At 39.1% G+C, this 25,377-nt stretch overlaps 1 non-coding gene across 1 annotated transcript; it reads left to right on the top strand.

Annotated features, from left to right (window-relative positions):
- Nucleotides 1-22,766: 22,766 nt before the first annotated feature.
- On the top strand, nucleotides 22,767-22,904 carry LOC114811513. The gene has a single exon (XR_003759211.1). It is a non-coding gene; the product is annotated as a small nucleolar RNA SNORA7 (small nucleolar RNA).
- Nucleotides 22,905-25,377: the final 2,473 nt, after the last annotated feature.

Here is a 25,377-nt window from a genome sequence, read left to right as displayed (position 1 = left end):
GCTTTTAATAAGGTTCTGAGGGTCGGAAGAGTAATCATCCGTCAGATATGGAGAGGGAAGGCACTCCAAGCCAGAGGCCAGATGTGTGAAAGACTTCAGCAGTGAGGTAAATGAGACTGAAGTACAGTAAATAGGTTGTCACTAGAGGAGTGAAGTATACAGGCAGGGCTTTAGTTGGAAACAGCGAGGTGATTGCAAAGAGCATGTCTCCTGTTACATATTTGGGATCAAATCTGCATTGTGATTCTAACCTAAATTTTGCAATATATACTACTGCAGTCTGCCTGAAAAGATATTGGTCATGATCTTGGCAGAAACAGAAAGTTCTGAAATTGAGTGAAAAGCAGTCAGCTTTTTACTTTCCCCTTGGTGATAATGTTTGCCTCTAAAATTCATTGGATTTTGTCAATGCTCCTCATGCTAACCAACTGCCTAGATCTAATGAAGGGCCTATTCTCTTTAGTTAAAAATAATGCAGAAGTCTTGGGAGTGCACTTTTCTTCATTTTGACCTTGTTGTGGCTTTTGTTGAAAGTTGGAGCAAAGTGCATGCTGTGGGATCTCGGTAGAATCTCTGTTTCACAGATTCATATTTGGAAAGTTAGGATGGATATTAAGGACCTGACAAGAACACTATACCCAACTCCATGATTCCCTGAGCGGGAATATGGGGACACCAATATTCTTTAGCCATAACTGGAAAGCATATCAGTAGCTATTGATTGGTGCATTGATTGATTGATAATAAAATCTATAGGGATGTGAAGCATCGAGATCTGTACCCACTAAAATTCAGGACACATGTTCAGAAGTTCCTCAAACTCTATGTCTTTTCAGTGGTTTGACCCAGAAAAGGGTGTGGGGCTTTCAAGGAGTTTCTGTTTAATGTGGAGGTGGATCAGCAAACCCTGAAGATTCTTGAAGAGTGGGCAAATATGGACTGAACGTTTTCTTTAGAAAAATGGTCTAGGCAGCAGAATGTAGTATGGACTGGAGTGAGGAGAGAGAGGTGGGAGGTAGGTCAGCAAGGAGGCAGATGCAATAATCATTAAAGGATAGAATAAGTGCTTGGATCAGTGTAGTAGCAGTTTGGGTGAAGAGAAAACACTGCATTTTATCAATGTTGTGAAGGTAGAACTCACAAGATTTGGTAGACAGATCGAATATATTTGGTGACAGATTGAATATATGGGTTGAATGAAAGAGGTGAGTTAAAGATAATGCCAAGTCTACATTGATGGGAAAGTCATGGGGAGCACAGAATTTAGGTAGGAAGACAAGAAGTTCTATTTAGACATGTTAGGTTTCAGGTGTCAGTGGGACATCCAAGTAGAGGTTTCCTGAAGACAGTAGGAAATATCAGAGTTCATAAAAAGAGAGAGATCAAGGTGAGAAATGCGGACTTGGGAATCATCCATACAGAGATGGTAGTTGAAGCCAAGGGAGCAAATGAGTTCTTCAAGGGAGTGGGTATAGGTGGAAAAATAGAAGGGGACCCAGAACTGAGCCTTGAGGAACTCCCTCATTTAGGAGGTGAGAGGGTGAGGAAGAGCTTGTGAATGAGAATGAGCGGCCAGAAATACAGAAAAGGGCAGTTGTTAACCCTAATCTTTCTCTTTTCTATACATTTTTATGTTATTGGGCTACTATGATTGCTATGCTTTTAAGTTGTGACATCCTAGCAGATATTCCCCCGAGGAGTAGGAACACGTTGCTTCTTTTTCCTCATTAGGAACAGATGGTGCATCTCACTTTGTCATTTCCTTCCCCCTATTTTCACACTGCTGTTGTCCCTGGGCGGGAAGTATTGCCCCACCCAGCTGTTTTCCAGCTTCATGGCTCCAGGTTCACTAGAAAGGAATACAAAATCAATCAAATGCCACCTCATCTGGACATTTCATAAATTCTGCCTTCACAACCTCTCCATAATCTGCCCCATCCTCTCTCTCCAAATGGCCACTTGTCATAGTATGACTCAACTAATCCATCAACTTTCTTGCTGACTCACTTCTGCCTCCAGTCTCTCCCCTCTCAAGTTCAATCTTCTCTCTGCTGCTTTGGATCATTTTCTAAAACATAATTTTGACCCACTCTTGCCCATTGTGTGTTCCCCCTCCCCATCCGACACTCCTCAAAAGTCTCCAATGGTTGCCTTTTCATCTGTGATCAAGCCAAAAGTCCTAACCATTGGCTTGAAGTCATTCAGTTAATAGCATTTCCCACCCCATATCCTCCTTCAGTCAATAGAGGAGTGGCATTTACTGAGAGCTAGCCGTATGCAGAGCACTGTACTAAGTGCTTGAGTACAACAAAATAGGAGGACATGATTCCTGCCCTCAAGAAGCATATAGTCTCTTCTTCTAACCCTCAGTTTGCAACATGGTCTAGATGAAAGAGTACAGCCTGGGAGTCAGAAGACTTGGGTTCTAAACCAAGCTCCACCACTTACTTGCTGTGTGACCCTGGGAAAGTCACTTAACTTCTCTATATTTCAGTTCTCTTATCTGTGAAATAGGAATTCAATGCTACTCCTCACTTAGTCTGGGAGTCCCATGTAGGACAGGAACTGGGTCCAAGTTGATAACCTTTATTATTGTTATTGTTATTAGTATTCTCAGGCCAATCTATTTATTGTGCCTGGTTTTCTTTCTCACTACCATTATATTGCTCACACCCTCAATTATGCCTGAAACTTTCTTCCCCTTGTCATCCTGGATGCCATTGCTTTTTCCATCTTCAATCTCTTTTGAAATCCAATTTCCTCAAGATGGCCTTCCTAATTAATATCTAGCCTTTCCATCCTATTCCCCCTAATCTCTATCTTTCCAGCATTTCTGCATCCCTTAAACATTTGGGAACTCATCCCATTTGCTAATACATACACAATGGCATAGTGGAGAGAGCACAGACCTGGGAATCAGAAAGTCATGGGTTCTAATCCAGGCTCTGCCACTTGTCTTATCTTACCTTGGGCAAGTCACTTCACTTCTCTTGGCCTCATTTACCTTATCTGTAAAATGGGGATTGAGATTATGAGCTCCATGTGGGGCAGGGACTGTGTCCAACCTAATTTGCTTGTATCCATCCCAGTGCTTAGAACAGTGCCTGGCACACAGTAAGCCTTAATAAATACCATAATTATTATTATTACATCACTTCACCTATATATAATTTCATTTTACAGCTAGATTGCAAGATTCCCTCTCAGGGCCAAACCTGGAGAGTTCCCAGTACTCTACCAAGCTCGACTACAGGAGGGAGAGTCATGCAGAGGCATATCCATTCCATTCTTATGTTGGGCAGTGGCTGATGAGTGGAAGGCAATCTCCTACAAGTCAAAACTCACCCGTATTGGGCAGCAGAAGCACGGGAGAGAATCAAGGGCAAAGACTCAAGCTTATTTCTTGGAAGGAGGCAATGGTAAACCACTTCCTTACTTTTACTAAGAAAACTCTATTGATATACTACCCAAACGATTGCAGATGAAAATGGGGCGTTCTGGGAGAGATGTGTCCATGGCGTCACTATGGGCTGAAGAAGACTCGACGGCATAAGACAAGATTGCAAGATCCTTGAGGGCAGAGATCGTACTATTTCTATATATGTAAGTGCCTAGGAGAATGCTCTGCACTGAGTATGCACTAGAGAAGTATCACTGTTCAGTTGATTAATTTACATATCTTTTGAAGCATTAACAAGTCCCATTGCCTTTCTCTTTTATAGGTACAGTCCTTTTAATCCCTATTGTCACATATTATGATTCCAAGTCAATCGATCTAACAATTAATGTAATTTATTGAGCACTTTCTCTAAGCACTGGGAGAATAAAGCATCCCATCCAATTTTTTCAAGTCATCATGCCCCATTTAGCCTCCATACCTCAAGGTTCAGCTCTGGGTCCCCTTCTATTCTCCTTCTACACCCACTTCCTTGGAGAACTCATTCACTCAAACGGCTTCAACTACCACCTCTACACAGATGATTCTCATATCTACATCTCCAGCCCTGATCTCTCACCCCCTCTGCAGTCTCTCCTTTCCTCCTGCCTTCAAAATTTGGATGTCTCATTGACACCTAAAATTTAACATGACTAAAACAGAATGCTTTATATTCCCACCCAAAGGCTTATTAAAAGCACATCTCCTCTAAGAGGCCTTCCCTGACTAATCCCTCATTTCCTCTTCTCCCACTTTCTTCTGCATCACTCTGATTTGCTTCTTTATTTACCCTCCCTCATTCCCAGAGCACTTATGTACATGTCTGTAATTTATTTATATTCTGTCTCCCTCATAGCCTATAAACTCTCTGTAGGCTGGGAATAGGTCTACAAAACTCTGTTATACTTTTCCAAGGACTTAGTATAGTGCTTTGCACACAGTAAGCACTCAATAAATACTTTTGATTGATGGATTGACTGATTTCTGGTGATAGTCCTGATCCCTGCCCTCAGGAGTTTAACTTGTACTGATCTTCCCAAAGCAATATGAGCCACTCTCTGAGATGATGGCTGTATATAGAAAAGAGGCCAAGAGACATGTGAGGCAAGCATCTTGGGCTGGACAAAGAGTCTGAAGTTGGACAGAAAGCAATTTTTGTGCATATTTGTGTTGTCAAAGGGCAGGGGATAAAATATGATAGCATTTTATACAAAGAGCTAATCAGAATAATTATGACACATTATTCCATTATTTTCTTAGATAAATGTATTCTTCTCTGGAAGACATAGCTCTTCTGTCTGACTTCTAATATAATATGAAAAATCACTTAAAAAACATCCAAGTACCAGAATCAGTCTATTAAAATAAAAAAAAGACATTACCACCAGTTCTTGAAATACCATACAATCAAGTCACTAATAAAATTCAAAAAATGCTTTTTGAGTCCATGAAATGAAATTTTCAAGAAATATTATTAATTTTAAAGTGTCAGTTAATAGTTAAATAGTTGTACCAACTTGTTTAAGCTACATCTTATGTTGATAAGTCTAATTTCTACCTTTCCCACTGTAGAGACAAGTTATTTAACACATTTTAGCTTCCCCTACACAGAAGTAGAAATGCAAATTATGAATTCACTCAGGTGCTATCCTAGAACAAGTTTATGCAGAGATTGTACCACATGGTTTTAGCCACACTACCACCATACTTCTAGCTGCTCCTCTGCTGAGAGCTGCACAGCTGTTCTCCGATTCCATATGGCACACAGACCATTTCCCCAGATACAACACCCAGTACACTAACAAAATGTGTAATGAACAAACGTGTTCTAGTATATAAGTAAGACTGCATATTAGATTATGAGCTCCAAGTTATAGGTACCAGGTCTAATTCCCAGCACTTAGCACAGTGCTCTACACACAGTAAGTGCTTAATAAATGCTATTACCACTTCTTTGGTAGGCTATGTCCTGAATAAGGGAACATGTGTTCCATTTTTAGGAACAAGAAACATGCTCAAATGAATTTCCACTTTGGTTGTTTAGTATCCCTAGAGGTCTCCCTTGGGAGCAATTTGAAGGATCAGGAGCAGTGGCTCAGAACAGGGAGCAAGTTTTGGAATGTTTACTGCATCATGATGTTATGATAACAGGCTATTACTATAATTGTGGCATTTAGAGACACTAATCTGGTTACTAAAATAGGTCTCCTGATAGGCAGGGAACGTGTCTACCAACTCTGCTGATGTGTACTCTCCCAAGAACTTAGTACAATGCTCTGTATAAAGTAAGTGCTCAGTAAATGCCATTGATTGATTGACTCCAATTAGACTGTAACCCTGTCAAAGAGCAGGGACTGTCTCTTATCTGTTACCGATTTGTACATTCCAAGAGTTTAGTACAGTGCTCTGCACATAGTAAGCGCTCAATAAATACTATTGAATGAATGAATGAATGAATGAATGAATGATTGGCAATACAGTGGGCTAGGACTGAGGTCTCCTAGCAGACTAGAGGCAAGCCACATTGGCTGAGTTTATGCTTGACTGAAACATTCACCATTAATAATGAAAAATCTAGGAAACACAAAGAACAACTTTCATTCATTCATTCATTCATTCATTCATTCATTCAATCATATTTATTGATCACTTACTGTGTACACAGCATTCTACTAAGAACTTGGGAGAGTACTATATAACAATAAACAGGCACACTGCCTACCCATATATAACTGTGGAGGTCAGCCCCTCTTGAATTATGAAATCAACTAAGCTTTTAAAATTGATTCTCTTTGTTCAGTTAGAAAAGGGAAGATTCAGAAATATAAAAGCAATGCTATGTTTGTCAGAACTGTTCTCAGTGATGAAAGTAGCATGGGAATGAAGCTAATATCTTTAAAATGTTATTGTCCAAGTTATAGAAAATTGAATTACTTTGTTAATGTGAGTAGGAAGGCCCTGATCCACTGCTGTCCCAAGAAAATCTTTTTTTTCTTCACTTAATTCCACTGAAGGTTGAATCAGTGAACAATAACATAGAGGGGAGTTTACAATCACAATCACAACAATAACCATGTTGCAGGAGCTGTGTGATTTAGTGGAAGAAACATGGGCTTGGGACTCACAGGACCTGGATTCTAATTCCCATCTCAGCCATGTGTCTACTATGTGGCCTTGTGCAAGTCTCTTAACTACTCTGTACCTTAGTCCCCTCATCAGCAAAGTGGGGATTCAATATCTGTTTTCTCTCCTACTTAAACTGTAAGCCTTAGGTAGGACCTGATCACTTTGTATCTACCCTAGTGTTTATTTTAGTGCTTGGCACATAGTAAGTGGCTAAAAAATAGCACAATTATTGCTATTACTGTTATTATTACTAAAAGAAACTTTCAAATGGAATTTATGAATTCAGAGTAGCATAAATACAGGGCAGGGAACACTATGGCATACTTTGGCAGAAGAAAAATACTGAGATGCCTCTCCACTGTAGTAAGTGAAGCATTTCCTAAGATAAAGTAATTTGTCACTGAAGTCAAAGAAGCCAAAAAGAAAACAGCATATAAACCACAGGATCAGAACAGGCAAGTGACTAAAATCCTTCTTCCCTACCCTATCCCTATAAGATCAGGATTAACCAATTATATCATAAATTATTCAAAGAACCCTATATTTCAATTATTTTTGAGAAACAATATCCTATCATTGAATTGCATTTTAAAAGTAAAATCTAACAAAGTGCTTTCAGTAAAAATTTCCCTTTTTACAGACTAAAGAAGCATTTCACATTTTCAAAATAAAGAAAAATGAATGGTTAGCTTTAGAAGATATTGTGGGCTTTTGAAGCTGCTCTGTTATGTCAAACTACACAAAAGTTTGATGCATTTGAATTAATTCCTGATGTAGCTCAGTGTATCTTTCAATGTACCACTGTGTGTCCTTTGTTCCATATCAGACATAAAATAATGATAAATAATAATGATGGTTCTTGTTAAGCACTTACTATGTGCCAAACACTGTTCTAAGTGCTGAGGTAGATACAAGGTAATCAGGTTGTCCCACGTGGGGCTCACAGTCTTAATCCCCATTTTTACAGATGAAGTCACCGAGGCTCAGAGAAGTTGTGACTTTCCCAAAGTCACACAGCTGATAAGTGGTGGAACTGGGATTAGAACCCACAACCTCTGATTCCCAAGCCCGTGCTCTTTCCACTAAGCCACCCTGCTTCTCATGTTTGCCTGTACTAAATCAAAGTGGATTTAGTGTTATAAATTTCTAAAAAGTGGATACACACTAGAGAATGAAATCAGTTTTTAGTGGAGCTGAGAATTTTAAGATTGGGAAACAATTAAATATATGGATTCATGGGTTACAGTTCCCTCAAAATTGGTAAAATCAGTGAATATAATTAGCAAAAAATGCATTCAGATTTTATTTTTCCATGTTAACCAATGTTTCCTATTTTTTACCCTTGAAGAAAATAAACAGCCACATACATGAGACAATGTTTATTTAAGTATTATATTGAAATGTTAAAATGCTAAGTCCAGTATCAAATATACAATAATAACTTGCGATATGTCATAACAGGAACATTTAAGCTGTTGATTGAGTTTGTAATATACAAGGAATGCAACCAATACTGTATTAACTTAAAATATATTAGAACTACATATGTATGAATTTGTCTGATTGTGTGTGTATTTGTGTTCATGTGTGTATGTATGTGTGCATGTTATGCATGTCTTTGGGTGGGGTGACCCACCCTACATACTTTTCTTTCTCCTGGAACTACAAGAAAATATATCAAAAATTGACCACTACATTTTAGTCCTGTGATGGGGAACTTTTAGATTGTCCCCAGAGTAAACAGGCAGTGAGTGAACAGCCTTTAATATGCATGCATTTTTATAGAACCATGACAGTGTCATTTATCTTTGAGGTGTGACATTTTTCCATATGTTTAGTGCTCATACATCTGAGCACAGGCTGACAAATTGGATATTGTGTATAGAATTTTTCAGACTTTTGAAAGAGACTATCACAAATGCAGCAATTTTTTAAGCACAATTTCATCAATGTGTCAGATGGGTAACTTGGTAGATCTATTGTCATGTCCCTAGGTATTCACAAGGCCATTCTCTTTCCACAGTTTCTCAGCTATTTGATCTTCAGTGGTAAAGAAACTATTTCATCTACAGGCATTTTTGTGTTTTCAATATTTTATCATAAGCGTGGTCCTGTGAAAAGAGCACAGGCCTGGGAGTCAGAGGACCTGTGTTCTAATCCCAATTTTGCAACTTACCTTCTGCATGATCTTGGATGAGTCACTTAACTTCTCTATACCTTGGTTTCCTCATTTGTAAATTGAGGATTCAATACCTGTTGTCCCTTTCTACTTAAACTATAAGCCCCATTTGGTATAGGAACTCTGTCCAACCTAGTTGTATCTACCCCAGTCCTTAGAATAGTACTTAACATAGAGTAAACAGTTGACAAATGTTATTATTATCATTATTAATATTAGTGTGACCATATTACTTGGGTCTAAAACTAGGACATGGGGGTGTTAGTACAAAGTCACATTTCTTCTTGTATTTCTTGGTGAGGGGAAGAGGCAAAAGAGGATATCAATGAGAGGTTAAAGTGCCCTACTATTTTGGAATACTTGTGTAATATAAACTAAACTGAGCATCCACCACTTGATCATAGATGTTCAAGCATTTACTTTGCAATGTTCAAGCATTTATCTTTGTACTTTTTCCCAGTACTGGGTGTAGTAGTTTGCACAAGGTAAGCCATTTACACATCAGAAATATAATAATAATAGTAATATTAATAATAATGTTTGTTTCTTGGAAAGAGTATGTTTCACCAGATTACTGTAATTTTGTTGTGGGCAGGGAATCTGTCTGTTTATTGTTATGGTGTACTTTTTCAAGCACTCAGTACAGTGATCAATAAACATGATTGAATAAATGAATTTAATTAAACTGTCTTACTAAGGTAAAAGTTCATAGGAAACAACATAGCGATTGAATTATAGGGTTAGAATCTGTTACTTCAATTATACTCTCCCCAGAATTAGCATAATTCTCTATATACAGAGCTCTGTGGCCAATAAATACACATTTAAAACTCCTGTAAGCCCTGTCTATCACCCTCCTTGAAGCAACAGTGTTCCACTGTCCCATAGCCTACTCCTTTTTTTCTACAATCCAGAAAAATGTATTTATTTTTATAGATTCAAAATATTGAATATGGATGCTTAAGGCCAAAATTTAACCTAAATTTCAGATGATTATTAAGGATTTGCCTTTTTAAAAAGCATATCAGTAAGTTGATATTAGCAGATTTTATCTTCTGAGACGGGGTACTAAGGTGATTCATTAGCCTCATTTACCTGATTTAGATTGTAATGGGCACTAAGGGAAATATGCATAAAAAATCTAATCTATTTTAAAATCAATATCTGAAAAATGTGTTTTGTTTTTTTCTAAACTTTGCATTGGAATTGTGTGTCTGAGTTGGGGTTTTTTGTGTTTTTTTAGTGAAAATGATTGATTGTTTGTCACTGAATATTGTCATAGTAATGCTAAAGGAGTCATTTACTTCAGCTGTTTTGTGTTTAACTTTCCAGTGCTTCTACTTTGCGAAATTATCTTGTTATAAAACTGCACTTTGTTTTGTAATTACTTAGTTAAATCTAGTAAGTCAGAAAATCCAAAGCTGAATAAAAATAAATAGGAGGAAGTTATAAAATAGGGGAGCTAGCAGAACACTGAGCACGGAATTGCAGTGTTCGATCAACATACTCAGTTCTCTTATAAAATGGGACTCATGTTCCTGATAAACGTTTCATGAAAGAAATGGAGAGTGACAGCTTGCCCGCATCGACCAATACCAAGCTGATGTGACTATTTGTTCAGACATCATAACACATTTTATCCAGATTGCCTATGTGGTCAGAACAATGTTCCCTAATTACCTAACATCACCTCCCAGTTCTCACTTGTTGCCCCCCCATTTTCTTCCCAGAATCGGCATAAGGATGAAAAGATGGACAGCCCAGCGCAGGATGGGAAAAGCAGTGGTGCACTGGAAATGACTGCCAGTGCCTTCACACTGTCCTGTCCCTCCTCTCTCACTTTCCCTTCCTGGCTGGACCTAGCACTGGTGTGGGAGGTGGGGACAAGAAGAGCTCACAAATGAACAAATAAAAGACTTGAACGAGGGTGGTAGATGTGAAAAGAGAAGGACTCCATGATAGGGTTGCACATTTTTCACTATGGCACCTTATTCAGGCAAAATCCTTCAAGATGATACATCAGGCAGAAGCAGTCTGATGTAGTGGAAAGAGTCCAGACCTGGGAGTAAGAAGAACCTGGATTCCAATCTTGTGTCCTCCACTTGTCTGCTGTGTGACCACTAAACATCTCTATGCCTCAGTTACCTTGACTTTAAAACTGGGATTAAGACTGTGAGAACCTGATTATCTTGTATCTAAACCAATGTTTAGTATTGTGCATTGCACTTAGTAAGTGTTCACAAATGTCGGTGCCCTGATCTGGCAAGCCAGGGTGTGGGGACAGGAAAGAAGGACACAGTACTTCCCATGTAGCTGGGGAGGGAGGAACCCAGGTTGATATGGGAGCAAATGCAGTTTCCTCCAAAGCTGAAGGTTACATGGATAAACCCGGAGCTTATCTCCTGCAGCAGAACGGACCTGAGTAGGGGTTGCTGCAGCTTGAGGTCTTCTGGCTGGGCAAAGAGAAAGGCTTCTCTTGGGGCTGCAAGAGGGGAAGGGAGGGAGCCAAAGACCTACTGTTACTAATGCCCTAAATAAAAAAAAAAATCCCCTGCCACTGGGACTCTCTCATCTATTTGCATGGGGAGGTAGGAGTAGGCATTCTTTTATTTTTAAATAAATAAAATATAAATCCTCTGGCACTGGTGAGCCCACTTTCTATCCTTCCCAATCCTCCTGTGCCTCCTTTCAGTCCTCCTCTAGGAGTTTGTGCACCAAGGAACTGAGGTAACTATGGGCTCAGAGAAGCAGTAGACCTAGATCCAAACCCCTTTCATAAGCAGGGGTAATGGGGCTGACTTTGATTTTTCAGAAACATGCTCCCTGAATCTCTGTGTCTGTGTCTCACTGTGATTTTACTATTGCATGATTTTACTATGCATACAGCTTCAGCTTCCCACCCACTTCCAACCAACCATATATGGACCAACTCTAAAGCCCTCCTGTAGCCAGGACCAATGGAGCCAGGGACTGGGAAGGATACACATTATCTCTATCCCTAATAAAGTTTTAATGAAGTTTCAGATCCTGTCAGCAGGAAGGCCATGACTGCAAACCCCTCCTGGACACTAATTTTGATTTTTCAGAAACATTTTCTCTGTTTCTAATTATGTTTCAATAAGTTTTGGATCTTAGCAGCAAGGACCAATAAAAATGTACTTAATGTCTTGACTAACCAAAAAGAAAAGTTGCTTTAAACTCTTGTCATAAAATAGATCCTTCAACTGAGTGACAGAAGATCAGAAAGAAGGACCAGGGTTGTCGGTAGTTCAGTCAACTGTAGTTTAAACAGTCTCCACCCCTGTAGTGAATCCAGAGAATAAACAAGAAGAGGAGGACAACAGAAAGTGATTTAGAATGTAAGTTTCACTTCCTCAAAGCTTAGATATTAGGTGATGGTTTACCTAGAAAATTGTAAGCAAGTCCAAGGGAAAATGTAATCATCATTCAGCTATTCATGATACTTTCACATTTTCAAGGAACGCAGCACAGATATTTCCATACTAAAAGGTTGAGAGTAAAAGAGATCTCCAATTTAGAGATCTCCTCTAAATTATGACCCTTTAAGTAAATCTCTCCTTTTAAGTGCTACTCATGTCTTGGAGATGTTATCCTGTCCAGACACAGCTGTTATAAATTTCTAAACATTTTTCAGATTAATCAGTATTATCTGAGTGAATATATGGGAATGAAAGTTCACTTTGATTCTAGTGCATTATATTAATGTTGCTCCAGATTGCTATGTGTTTTAGGTAGAATCCATTGTCTAAAGATAAATTGTTGAAAGTCAAAAAATCAGTGACTAATTGTTCCAATAATGAAACCCATAAGGCTAGGTTTAGGGTTAGGATTATTAAGATAAAATTAAAATTAGGTTTACGATTTATAGAAAAGGTTGAAATTTGGGCTTAAAATTCACATTTGATGATTTGTTTGACAGATGATCAGTGATGGTTGGGTATACCAAATTAAAGCCATCACTTTCTTGAATGGCAGTAATTCATTAGCATAAGCATATGAAAATTAATAGGGTAAAATCATATTTTTTGAAGGAAATGTGAGGATTGATAATGCAGGATATAGCTATCAATATTATATATGAAGATTAAATGGTAAGCATAAGACAAATATAAATTAATTACTATTAATTACCATTCTGGTGATTACCATTACCAATCTATCACAAAATCCTGTCAGTTTGACCTTCACAACATTGTTGAAAATCCACCCTTTCTTCTCCATCCAAACTGCTACCACATTAGTCCAAGCATTTACTCTATCCCACCTTGACTCTTTCTTCTGCCCCCTTGCTTACCTCCCTGACTCCTGTCCCTCCCCACTTTAGTCCATACTTCACTCTGCTGCCTGGATCATTTTTCTACAAAATTATTCAGTTCAAGTTTCCCCACTTCCCAAGAAACTCCACTGATTGCCCAACCACCTCCACGTCAAACAGAAAACCTTACCATCAGATTTAAAGCACTGAGTAACCTTGTTTCATCCTACCATGCCACTGAATTTTTACTGTAACCCACCTTGAACACTTCATTCCTCTAAAGCCAATTTACAATTCAGTCTTAGCTGTCTCTTCACCAACCTCTCATCCACATCCTGTTCCCTCCCTCTTCATATCTGACAAACCATCACTCTCCCCACCTTCAAAGCCTTAAGGAAGGTACATCTCCTCCAAATGGCCTTTCCTGAGCTCTCATTCCTCATCTTTCACTCCCTTTTCATTGCTCTTGCATAGATTTGTCCCCTTTTTTCACCCCACCTTCAGCCCCATAGCATCTATGTACATATCCATAATTAATTTATTTATATTAAGGTCTGGCTTCCCCTCTAGATTGTAAGCACCATGAGGGCAGGGGGTGTGCTTACCAACTCTCTTAGAGTATAATCTCCCAAGCACTTATTATTGTCTGCACACAATAATCGCTCAATAAATATGATCGATATCTCTGTAGTACAATATATTTTTTCTGTGAGTTAAAATTGAGACAAACTAATAACATGTTTGCACTTTAGTTGCAGATCTCTACAAAAATAATAACACAATCCCTAAAGGATATAGAGTCCTCAAATAAATCCTTAAAATAATGACTGAATCATCTTAAAATTGTATATACCCAGGCCATAGTAGAGAAAAACCCCAAAATTCAAGCACTCTTAAACTTGAGATTTAGTTTGAAAAAATGAATTTATATGTGATGTCACTTTTTTGAAATAAATTACTCAATTTCTCTTTAAACACAATTAGGGATTAGTATTATTGCTAGTCAATATCATTTAAATTGCAGTTACTTCACCTTGCATTGCATGAGGTCAAATCCCATAAGCATAGCCATTTACCAAGTGCCTACGGACTAATATTAAACAATTGACTGGTCTCATGACAGTTCCTGATGTACTGAGATTTCAAAGGACAAATAAAGAATGTTATTTATAGTCATAGACCTGCCGGTCTCACCTTTATAATATCTCCAAGACCCGCCCTTTCCTCTCCACCCAAATGGCTACCTTACTGCTACGGGCTCTGGTTATATCCCGGCTAGACTACTGTGTCAGCCTTCTCCCTGATCTCCCTTCCTCCTCTCTCGCCCCGCTCCGGTCTATTCTTCACTCGCTACCTGGCTCATCTTCCTGCAGAAACGATCTGGGCCTGTCACTCCCCTTCTTAAACACCTCCAGTGGTTGCCTATCAACCTCCGCTCCAAACAAAAACTCCTCACTCTAGGCTTCAAGGCTCTCCATCACCTTGCCCCTTCCTACCTCTCCTCCCTTCTCTCTTTCTTCTGCCCACCCCACATGCTCTGCTCCTCTGCTGCCCACCTCCTCACCGTCCCCCATTCTCACCGATCCCGCCATCGACCCCTGGCCCACGTTCTCCCGCTGTCCTGGAATGCCCTCCCTCCTCACCTCCGCCAAACTAATTCTTTTCCCCTCTTCAAAACCCTACTTAGAGCTCACCTCCTCCAAGAGGCCTTCCCAGACTGAGCTCCCCCTTTTCCCTCTGCTCCCTCTCTACTCCCCCTTCACCTCCCTGCAGCTAAGCCCTCTTTTCCCCCCTTTCCCTCTGCTCCTCCCCCCTCCCTTCCCTTCCCCTCTGCACTGTGCTCGTCTGCTCATTTGTATATATTTTTATTACCCTATTTATTTTGTTAATGAGATGTACAGCCCCTTGATTCTATTTATTGCTATTGTTTTTGTCTGTCTCCCCCGATTAGACTGTGAGCCCACGATTAGAGACAGGGATTGTCTCTTTCTGTTGCCGAATTGTACATTCCAAGCGCTTAGTACAATGCCCTGCACATAGTAACAGCTCAATAAATACTATTGATTAAATTACATATCAGTGCAGTGTGGCTTAGTGGAAAGAGCACGAGTTTAGGAGTCAGAGGTTGTGGGTTCTAATCCCCACTCTGGCACTTTTCAGCTGTGTGACTTTGGGAAAGTCACTTGACTTCTCTGGGCCTCAGTTACCTCATCTTTAAAATGGGGATTAAGACTGTGAGCCCCATGTGGGACAACCTGATTACCTTGTATCTACCCCAGTGCTTAATACCAGCATTATTAGTATTATTTACATAAAATTGCTTCTGTTTGGAGAATTAGTAATAGAAGTGTGAGAAATTGATTGGCCTAAAACATTAGAAAATTACCACAATTAATAATGCAGTATTTGAAATATCAATGAAAATTATTGCCTGATATATTTTAATAAAACATCAAAATAATCCATTTATGTATTTTGTGTTCATTTTTTAAGATTCACCATTACAGTTGTGTTTCACCAAAGATTATTTATTTATTTTTTATTTTGATATGAGCAAACTAATGAGCAAACATCTCTGGAGATTCATGTACAAGAAACATTGGTCTGGACCACTTCAAAGAGGAAGCCTACACTGTTGGAGACAAACTGTAAACTGAAGAAGTGTGTACCCACCTGGCCAGAGAAACCTTCCATCAAACTGAAGATTTTCATTCACAACCCAAAGGTCAATCCTATCACAAAAATTCTACTACCTGAGAGGTATTATATCCAATTCTGCACAAACAAGTGAACTGTAAAACTGAAATAGACACATGTATGTTCTATGAGAAACTGATTGTCAACGTGCAACAAGAACAGTGTGATAAATTTTAATCTGGACTACAGATCATAAAACAGTAGTCCTGCTGAATTTTCATTATGGACTTCATTATGGAATTATCAAATTGCCAATTCTTCAGCAATTTAATCAAAACTATCAGTAAACTAGTCTCTGCATCAAATCATCACCAATTTCATTACCCATAGCATTGTTCACCTGTTATAATAATAATACTTGTGGTATTTGTTAAGGACATACCATGGGCCAAGCTCTATATTAAGCATGGGGTTCACTGTGAGTTAATCAGATCAGGCACAATCCCTGTCTCTCACAGAGCTCACACTCTAAGGGGGAGGAAGAACAGATAATTAATCCCCTTTGTGTCAATGAGGGAATTGAGGCACAGAGAAGTTAAATGAACAGCCTAAGGTCATACAGCAGGCAAATAGCAAAGCTCTGTTTAGAAGGAGCAAGGTGTAGTGGGTAGAGTATGGGTCATGGGTTCTAATTCTCACTCTGCGATTTGTCTGCAGTTTGACCTTGGGCAAGTCACTTCACTTCTCTAGGCCTTAGCTACTTCATCTGTGAGCTCTAACTTGATTTGCTTGTATCCACTCTAGTGCTTAGTATACTGCTTGGAACACGGTAAGCACTTAACAGATACCATCACTATTATTAACCCAGGTCCCCTGTCTACCAAACCTGTACCCTTACGAATAGACCATTTGCTTATTTGTTGTGTGCAGAAAACTGCCCATGACATATGGGAGTATTTCACTAATGTAAAGATATAACAGAATGACAGAATCAAAATGAAATCTCAGAATCAGAATTAAATTGAATTATTCAGCACATAGCAGTGCAACTTCACTGAAAAGGACATACAAAAAGAATGAAAGACAATAGAATGTACAAACAACTCTGGCGAGTTGAAATGGAGCATATTCAAAAGTGGAAGGGTAAAAACATACATTTAAAAAACATATAAATAAAGTCTCATATGAACTTTAACAGTAGACTTTTGGTAGATAAGAGCAGCCAAATAGGATGGCATGGAGCGGTGATAACTGGATTTATTCTTGAGCAGAAGGCTATGGCAAAATTGATTCTCTAGAAGGTGGTTGCTCTCACCTCTGTGTGTGTATGTAAACATGAGTTGAATTGTAAACTGTGGATAGATTATTCTTTGTTGAGTTTCATTAATTGACATTTTTTTGGGGTCTCAGCAGATGTTTTCAGAGTACTGCTCAATCTAACCCTGACTCTGGTTAACAGCCAGTTGATACTATCTTGTTATGTCTTAGTTGAGTGGACCCAATTTGAGCTATTGAGTATTCTGGCTCCACATTACTGGCTGTCCCTCTACTCTATGTGAAATAGTAGACTTGATGGCTAGATCTATATATCTGGTCAGTTGGACTCTTCAAAACCCTTCAATATGGGCATAACAATAAAGCAAGCAAAAAGGTCAGGGGAAAATATCATTATTCTGAAAAAGTTTATTCTCATGATTCATGAAGTTCACAGCCTTATACGGGTTGCCCCTTACTAGACAGAAGCTTTGTGATGAAGTCTTTCCCTCAGGCTCCTAAGGGACTTGACATTTGCAAAAATGGCTGCCTAAACTTTTGTGAGGAATTTTCCTCCACTCCACTCCCTTTCCTACTGCTCTCCTCTTGGATTTCTTTATTTCTTCAGTTTTTACTACCTGGTGTGCTCCTTCTTTCCTAGTATCTCCCTTGACTTCTCTTCTCCTGTTAGATTAAGCAAACGCATGTCATTAGCCGTCCCCCCACAGTATACACTCCCATGAAAGCAAGCTGCAGGAACATGTTCAGTTTGACTTCACATATTGTACTATGAAAGAATCAGTCAAAAAATTAGGGGGAGTATCTCTGCTTGCAAACATGAATGTCAAGCATATGTGATTGGTTAGTGATAATATAATGAGGAAAATGTCAGTCATGAGAGTAATGATCATAGGGAAAACTACTGATAAGCAAACAAACTCATTTATATATCTGTTTCTCTGTGTCTGACATCATCATAGGTGTAGGGAAAGGTGTATGGAGAAGTGCATTCTGTAACATCTATTTTACATATAGTCACATTAAGTCTTGTGAGCTCTTGTTTTCAAATGTTAATAATAATAGTGATGATGGTATTTGTTAAGTGCTAACTATGTACCAAGCACTGTTCTAAGCACTGCGGGGGATACAAGGTAATCAGGTTGTCCCAAATGAGGCTTACAGTCTTAATCCCCATTTTACAGATGAGGGAACTGAAGCATAGAGAAATCAAGTGACTTACCCAAAGTCATACAGCTGACAAGTGGCGGGGCCAGAATTAGAACCCATGACCTCTGACTCCCAAGCCCATTGCTCTTTCCACTGAGCTATGATGTGTGTGTGTCTGTGTCTGTGGCAAAATTGATTCACTAGAAGGTGGTTGCTCATGCCTCTATGTGTATATGTAAACATGAGTTGAATTGTAAACTGTGGATAGATTATTCTTTGTTGAATTCCATTAACTGACATTTCTTTTGGGTCTCAGCAGATGTCTCCGGAGTACTGCTCGGTCTAGCTCTGACTCTGGTTAACAGCCTGTTGATACTATATTGTTATGTCTTAGTTGAGTGGACCCAATTTGAGCTATTGAGTGAGTATTCTGGCTCCACATTACTGGCTGTCACACATAGTATGTGTGTGTGTGTGTGTGTGTGTGTGTGTGTGTGTGTGTGTGTGTGTGTAGAATCAAATTATTATTCTTATAACTACATCGCACCACACCTGGTAGCAGCATGGCCTAGTGGCAAGAGCACATGCTGGGAGCCAGAGGTCATGTGTTCTAATCCCAGCTCTGCCACTTATCTGCTGTGTGACCTTGAGCAAGTCACTTCACTTCTCTGTATCTTAGTAACTGCATCTATAAAATGGAGATTGAGACTCTGAGCTCTATACAGGACAGGGACCGAGTCCAACCTGATTACCTATATCTAACCCAGTGCTTATAACAGGACTTGGCACATAGTAAGTACTTAACAAATACTATAATTATCATTTTTATTAATTATTATAATTACCTTTATAAGAATTGGGTTAAGCCTTTCATTTTTGTAAGTTTTTGTACAGAAAAGAAAATGGTTAAATTTTCAAATAAAATTTCTTTTACTTAAAAGTTGTAATGTTATTCATTCTTTTTAGTTCCTTCATTATTGCCAATGTGATTGAGAAACCACCTGACATTGAAATAAATTTTACCACCTATAGAGATATATTCTAATATGAGGACATAAGCAAAATTAGATTTTTAGTATGAATAAGAAGCTATTGATTCCAATATTGAACCAACCTTTCATGTGCTTGAATATTAACTCATTATTATTCTCAAAGATCATTTTACCATTTTCTGTAAACCTAGAATAGTAACATTTGGATCATTTATGTTAAAATAGTCACCACTGACAAAGTAAATCCTCTAGTACCAGTATTTAGCATGACTTGTATCTATTCTTAGATATGAAACTGAGTCTAAAAAGTATCATAAAGTAATGTTAATTTAAATGATAAGCAAGAGCCCAATTCAAGGGAAACATGGCACTTCTCACTTTAAGAATCCTAAGATTGCTGTTTTTATTGGTTTGGTTTAGTTTATTAACAGAATAAAACCCCTGAAATACTAAATGAATAAATGGCATCAGGGTAAAGTTTGATGTGGAAACGTTCTTTTAGTAGAGGAGCTGAAATTATGTTCCGGATAACAGGGAAATTTCATCACCAGGAAGATAATTTTTCAGTTTCAATACATTTATAAATTCCTCAAGAAAGCAAGGTGGAAAACAAGTATCTGATAGGGAAACCAAACCAGGCTAAGAGATTGGCAGTGACCAAAAACTCAGACTGTATATGCTAAGGCTGTTTGTGCCCTATAGGAAGTTATTACTACATGAGCCATTTTCTTTTTGACTGCTGATGAACTCTAGTATATCCTAAAAGAAGGTAATTTGCCTAGACAGGTCAACACCTTTTTTCCTCTCCTGGCAGACAAATAATTCAGAATATTTTTAAAACCAGCTCTGCACTTGGATGAAGAGACAAGGATCAGGGGGTAGAAGGATTCAGCTTAGTTATGCTCTTTCTTCTTTTACTACTTTTCCTTCCAGGGTGTCAAGGGATAAATTCTCAAGCAACATGTCAAGGCTAAAGAGCTAAAGATCCTCTGGAAACAAGCTGTATGAGCACAGGATTTGAAAGATATGGGGAACAAGTGAATTTCTAATAACAGCATTTTAAAGAGATTTCAGGCATTAATTGGAAACCTCTGCTCTGCTCTTAATATTGTGAATGCCCAATTCACTTACTGCATTTACATGAAGATGGTATTCAATTTTCTTTAAATTTGCCTTTTGGTGGGGCTTTCAAAATCATCACCACCTTTGTCACAAAAAGTCATCTATCAGGTGCCCAAAAGGTGAACAAACACTTTACGAGGCATTGCTATGAAGTATAGGGAGTTTGACAATCTATCCCACAAGGACTGTGTCCAGTGTGCTTTTAGTGTCTCTGCCCCAGGACCTAGTGTGATTTGTTGGATAAACTTTCCAGTGGTCTTTCATGGGTTTTGCCCTTAAAGACACATATTCCATTCCACAGTAATGGAAACTTGGCATGTGAATACATAAATTTACTTATTCACAATTCAATTTTATACTGAAAGCACTTCTGATTTAAGGCACACAGACCTAGGAAGATATTGTGTGTGTTCATAAAATCCAGTAATTTGTGAACATTTACTTGGAGCTGTAAAGCACTATTATATATGCAGTCAGTAATTGCGCATTGCCTGGTTCCCTTTAAATACAAATTCACAAGAAAAGAAGAAAATGGACATAATGGAAGCCTGGAGTTTTTCCAAAGTGTATTTGGATTAGATTCCTGGCATCTTACGCTATTTTCTCTTTTAGAATCATTGCATAGTCTCCTAATGTTCACACACATTGGTAATTCAGTACAGCTGTTTGTCAGTGTTACACATTTTTTTTTGTTTTTGAAATGGGATTTGGATCCGTACTTGGTTGTTTAGCCCACAAAAGACAGCATAGTCAATATCAGAGAATGAATTGTTCCATAAAATCCCTCCAGTAAAATGCCATCAATCCAATGATAGTTTTCTCATTCCCAATTACACAAAAGGGGGAAAGCCCTTCTGAAGCATTACACCCATAGAGTTCAGGATTGCATCTAACATATAATGCCCCCCCCCCACTTTATTTTTTAGATAAAGAAATGTAACAGGTGCAAATATTCTTTTGTGTGTGAAATTGAAACACTTGTTAATGTTGTTAATAACTGTTGCGCAAAGTTTGGCAAGTGGACTTCCAGAATAATTTCCAGAAAGTGAAGCAGCAATTGAAAAATGCTGATAATGTGGTGTTTCAATAAAATGATAGCCATTAGGAACAGAAACCTAGTTATCACTGAATTTGGCAGGTGCTTTCCTAAGAAACATCATTCTACTCAATGACAGATCAAATCCTTGTAAAATGTCTGCACAGAAACATCAACATAAGCAATCTATTTTGTGGATCTTCATATTTTTCACATGATTTAGATGTTCCCTCTTGCTTGTTTTCTCTCTTCTCTAGGCACTCCTCAATACACACTCTTGACTCCTTCTGAACTATCCTTCTAATTGTTCCTCATATAGGTGTCTCTCCTCTTTGACCAATTGCTCCCACCTTTATCATTAGATTTTAAGCTCTTTAAGGGCAGAGATCTTTTGATGACCACATTTATTAAATGATTAAGTTTCTATGCCACTTTCTCAAACACACAATACACTGTTCTATCAATCAATCAATCAATCAATGATTGATTTCTGCAGAGCTCTGTCATAAGCACTTCAGAAAGTCTAGTGCAATAGCGTTAATAGAGGTGATTCCAGCTCAACAGGAATTTACAGTCTATGGGGAAGAGAAGCATTAAAATAAATTACAAACTGGGGAAAGGGTAGAGTATAGATACATGTGCAGAATGCTGTGGTGCTGAGGTGAGTACCAAAGTGTTTAAAGAGTACACTGTCAAGTGATTAGGCAGCACAGGGAAATGAGGGCTTAGGCAGGGAAGGCCTTTTGAGGAGCACCACGGCCTAATGGAAAGAGGCTGGGACTGGGAATCAGGGAACGGGTTCCAATCCCGGCTTTGCCATCTGTCTGCTGTGTGACCTTCAGCAAGTTATTTACCTTCTCTGTGCCTCATTTCCCTCACCTGTGAGTTAGGGATTCCATATCTCTTCTCCCTCCTACTTAGCTGGGAGCCTCATATGGGACCTGATTCCATATTTACCCCAGCACTTAGTACAGTGCTAGACACATAGTAAGCACTTAGCAAATACCATGATTATTATTTCCATTATTAGTTGAGATTTTAGACTTTGATTATGAGTGATGATCTACTGTATGTGAATGGGGAGGGAGTTACATACAGGTCAAAGAAAGGATGTGGGCAAGGGGTGCACATCAAGATAGATGAGATTGAGGTTCAGAGAGCAGGTAGGTATCACAGGAATGGTGTGTGCATTGGGTTGAAGTAGATAAGCAAAGTAATCTACTTTGGGAGGGGGAAAATTAATTGTTTACCCTAAAACTATTGTTAAGGAGTTTTTGTTTGATGCAGAGGTGAATGGGCAGATAAAGTAAGATAAGGCACTGTGTGCTCTGCCCAGAGTATGCAGTCATAATAGGTATTTGTGGGGTAATGGTGAGCAAAACCCTTTGTGATTGAAATGATACCATAATGCCACCTGTGCCTGGATGCAGCTTCACTTGAAGTGCTATAAACCTTAATGAACAACTCATGGCCGTCTAGACAGCAAGTTCATTGTGGGCAGGGAACATGTCTGCTAATTCTGCTATATTGTGCTCCATCATACCCTCTCAGGTTCGCACCTGGAGAGTTTCCAGTACTCTACCAGTCTCAACTACAAGAGGGGGAATCAAGCAGAGGCCTACCCATTCCATTCCTAGCTTGGCCAGTGGCTAGTGAGTGGAAGGCAGTTTGCTACAAATTAAAACTAACCTAGGCTGAACAGCAGCAGCAGCACAGGATCAAGTCAAGGGCAGTGTTTACTATGCGGAAGAAGGCAATGGTAAACCACTTCTGTATTTTTAACAAGAAAACTCTATGGTTACACTACCAGAACCATTGCAGATGGAGATGGGGCATTCTGGGAGAGATGCTTCCATGGTGTTGCTATGGGTCAGAGGTGACTCGACAGCATAAGACAAGTCCTCTCCCAAGTGCTTGGTACAGCCCTCAGCATATAGTAAGTGCTCAATAAATACCATTAATTGATTGACTGATTAGTTTTTTTAGATGTCCAGCCAGTCATTGAAGAGTCGTGCTGTGGCTGTAGAAGGCCAAAGAAATCAAGGGACAAGGGTTGGGTGGATCTGGGACCATGGCTCATACCGTCTTGGCTGAATAGGTGAAGTGCAGCAGATGAAACCAAGAACAACAAAACCACAAATGCTAGAAACCTACTACACCATTCACCTCTCAGATGTGTCAAAGCACTCACTTCTCCAACTTCAAAACTCTCCTAGAAAACCATTTCGTCCAAGAGGAATTCCCAGAACAACCCTTCTTTTCCTTGTCCTTGAATCCAATCTACCAACTTGGTACTCATGTGAACATTTACTTATTTTTAGGAAGTTATTTATTGATTTACTTTGCACTATTTGTATATGTGGTCTTACTATATTTCTTTCTACTTTTGTCCACCAAGAGATTGTTAGCTCCCTGAGAACATGGTCTTCTGCTGCAGAGAAGCAGTAAGGCCTAGTGGAAAGGACACAGATCTGGAAGTGAGGATATGTGGATTCTAATCTCTCTTCTGACACTCTGCACTTGCCTGCTGTGTGACCTTAGGCAAGTCACTTAACAACTCTGTGCCTCAATTTTCTCATCTGTAAAATAGGTATAAAATCCCTGCTCTCTATTTTGCATAGACTGTGAGCCTCATGTGAAGCAGGGTTTTATCCAATGTGATTATCTTACATCTCCCCCAATGTTTAGTACAGTATATGGCTCACTGTAAGCACTTACATATCAAAATCATTGTTATTGCATGATTTTGAATATCTAGAATGATATTCTGCATACAGCAGGTACTCTTACTCAACTATTTAATTTTTTAAATGTATGTAGGTACATATAGATGACCTTTTTAAATATTAATTTCTAGGACATTGAACTCATGACTATACTTGACTAGTCTCCTCATCAATTAGCAAGCATCTGGTTTGTGTAATAAATTATTCACGGTGTCACAAAGGCCAGAACATTCTAGCTTTATTGAATTGAATGGCTAGAATATTTCAAAGGAGCCATGATTAAAGACTATTACAGGTCCCAGGTGACCTTGAATTATGCTCAGAAGAAATTAACCAATAACATATCCTTGTTCCTTGATCTCATCATCACCATCATCATGACTGTCAGCATTTATGAAGAGTTGACCAATTCCTAAGAAAAAGTCAAATTGAGTGTGGGGAGATGAGCTTACCAGACAGAGTTTTCCAAGGATACACAATGCAAGAAAGATTGCCTATAGAGATCATGGAGAGAGCCTCAGAGGAATATCTAGAGAAGAGTTCAGAGATGCACACACAGTGACACAGCCAGAAAGCTATAGAAGTGAAGTTGGCATAGGCTGGTTTCTTCTCTGCTCCTCTTTCACTTTCTTCTCTTTGTCCTGGGCTCCCTGCAGTCAGTCATTCGATCAGTCAGTGGTATTTAATAATGTTGGTATTTGTTGGTATTTGTTAAGCGCTTACTATGTGCAGAGCACTTTTCTAAGCGCTGGGGGAGATACAGGGTCATCAGGGTGTCCCACGTGAGGCTCACAGTGAATCCCCATTTTACAGATGAGGTAACTGAGGCCCAGAGAAGTGAAGTGACTTGCCCACAGTCACACAGCTGACAATTGGCAGAGCCGGGATTCGAACACATGATCTTCGACTCCCAAGGCCGGGCTCTTTCCCTTGAGCCACGCTGAGAGCTTAGTATGTACAGGGCAGAAGCTAAGGCTCTGTGTGGAGTGAGCAGCTTCAGAGTCTAGTATTTGTTCTACTGCTTCTGAATTCTTTTCCCCATATTCCTTCATGGACTCCCCACTGTCCTCCTGCTTCCAGAAAGGCAGTGGGAACCAAATCAGCTGATGCTGCTGTCATAATAGTCACCATGGCCAGAGTTGTCATCATCCTAATCCATACTAGTGATATGTGTTAAGTGTTTTCCCTTTTGCCAAGCCCTGTACTAAATTCGGGGTAGATACAAGATAATCAGATTGAATCACTGGGTTCACAATCAAAGTAGGAAGGAAAAGAGGTATTGATTTCCCATTTTGTATATGAGGAAACTGAGGAGTTAAGTGACTTACAAGTGGCAGAGCAGAGATTAGAAACCTGGTCCTCTGACTCTTAGGCCTCTGCTCTTTCCACTAGACCAGTGAATAGACCTTCTCAAAGCCAAGACATG

This window comes from Ornithorhynchus anatinus, chromosome 4, assembly GCF_004115215.2.
Source record: "Ornithorhynchus anatinus isolate Pmale09 chromosome 4, mOrnAna1.pri.v4, whole genome shotgun sequence".
Classification (NCBI taxonomy): domain Eukaryota; kingdom Metazoa; phylum Chordata; class Mammalia; order Monotremata; family Ornithorhynchidae; genus Ornithorhynchus; species Ornithorhynchus anatinus.
This window is presented reverse-complemented; position numbering and strand designations above follow the sequence as displayed.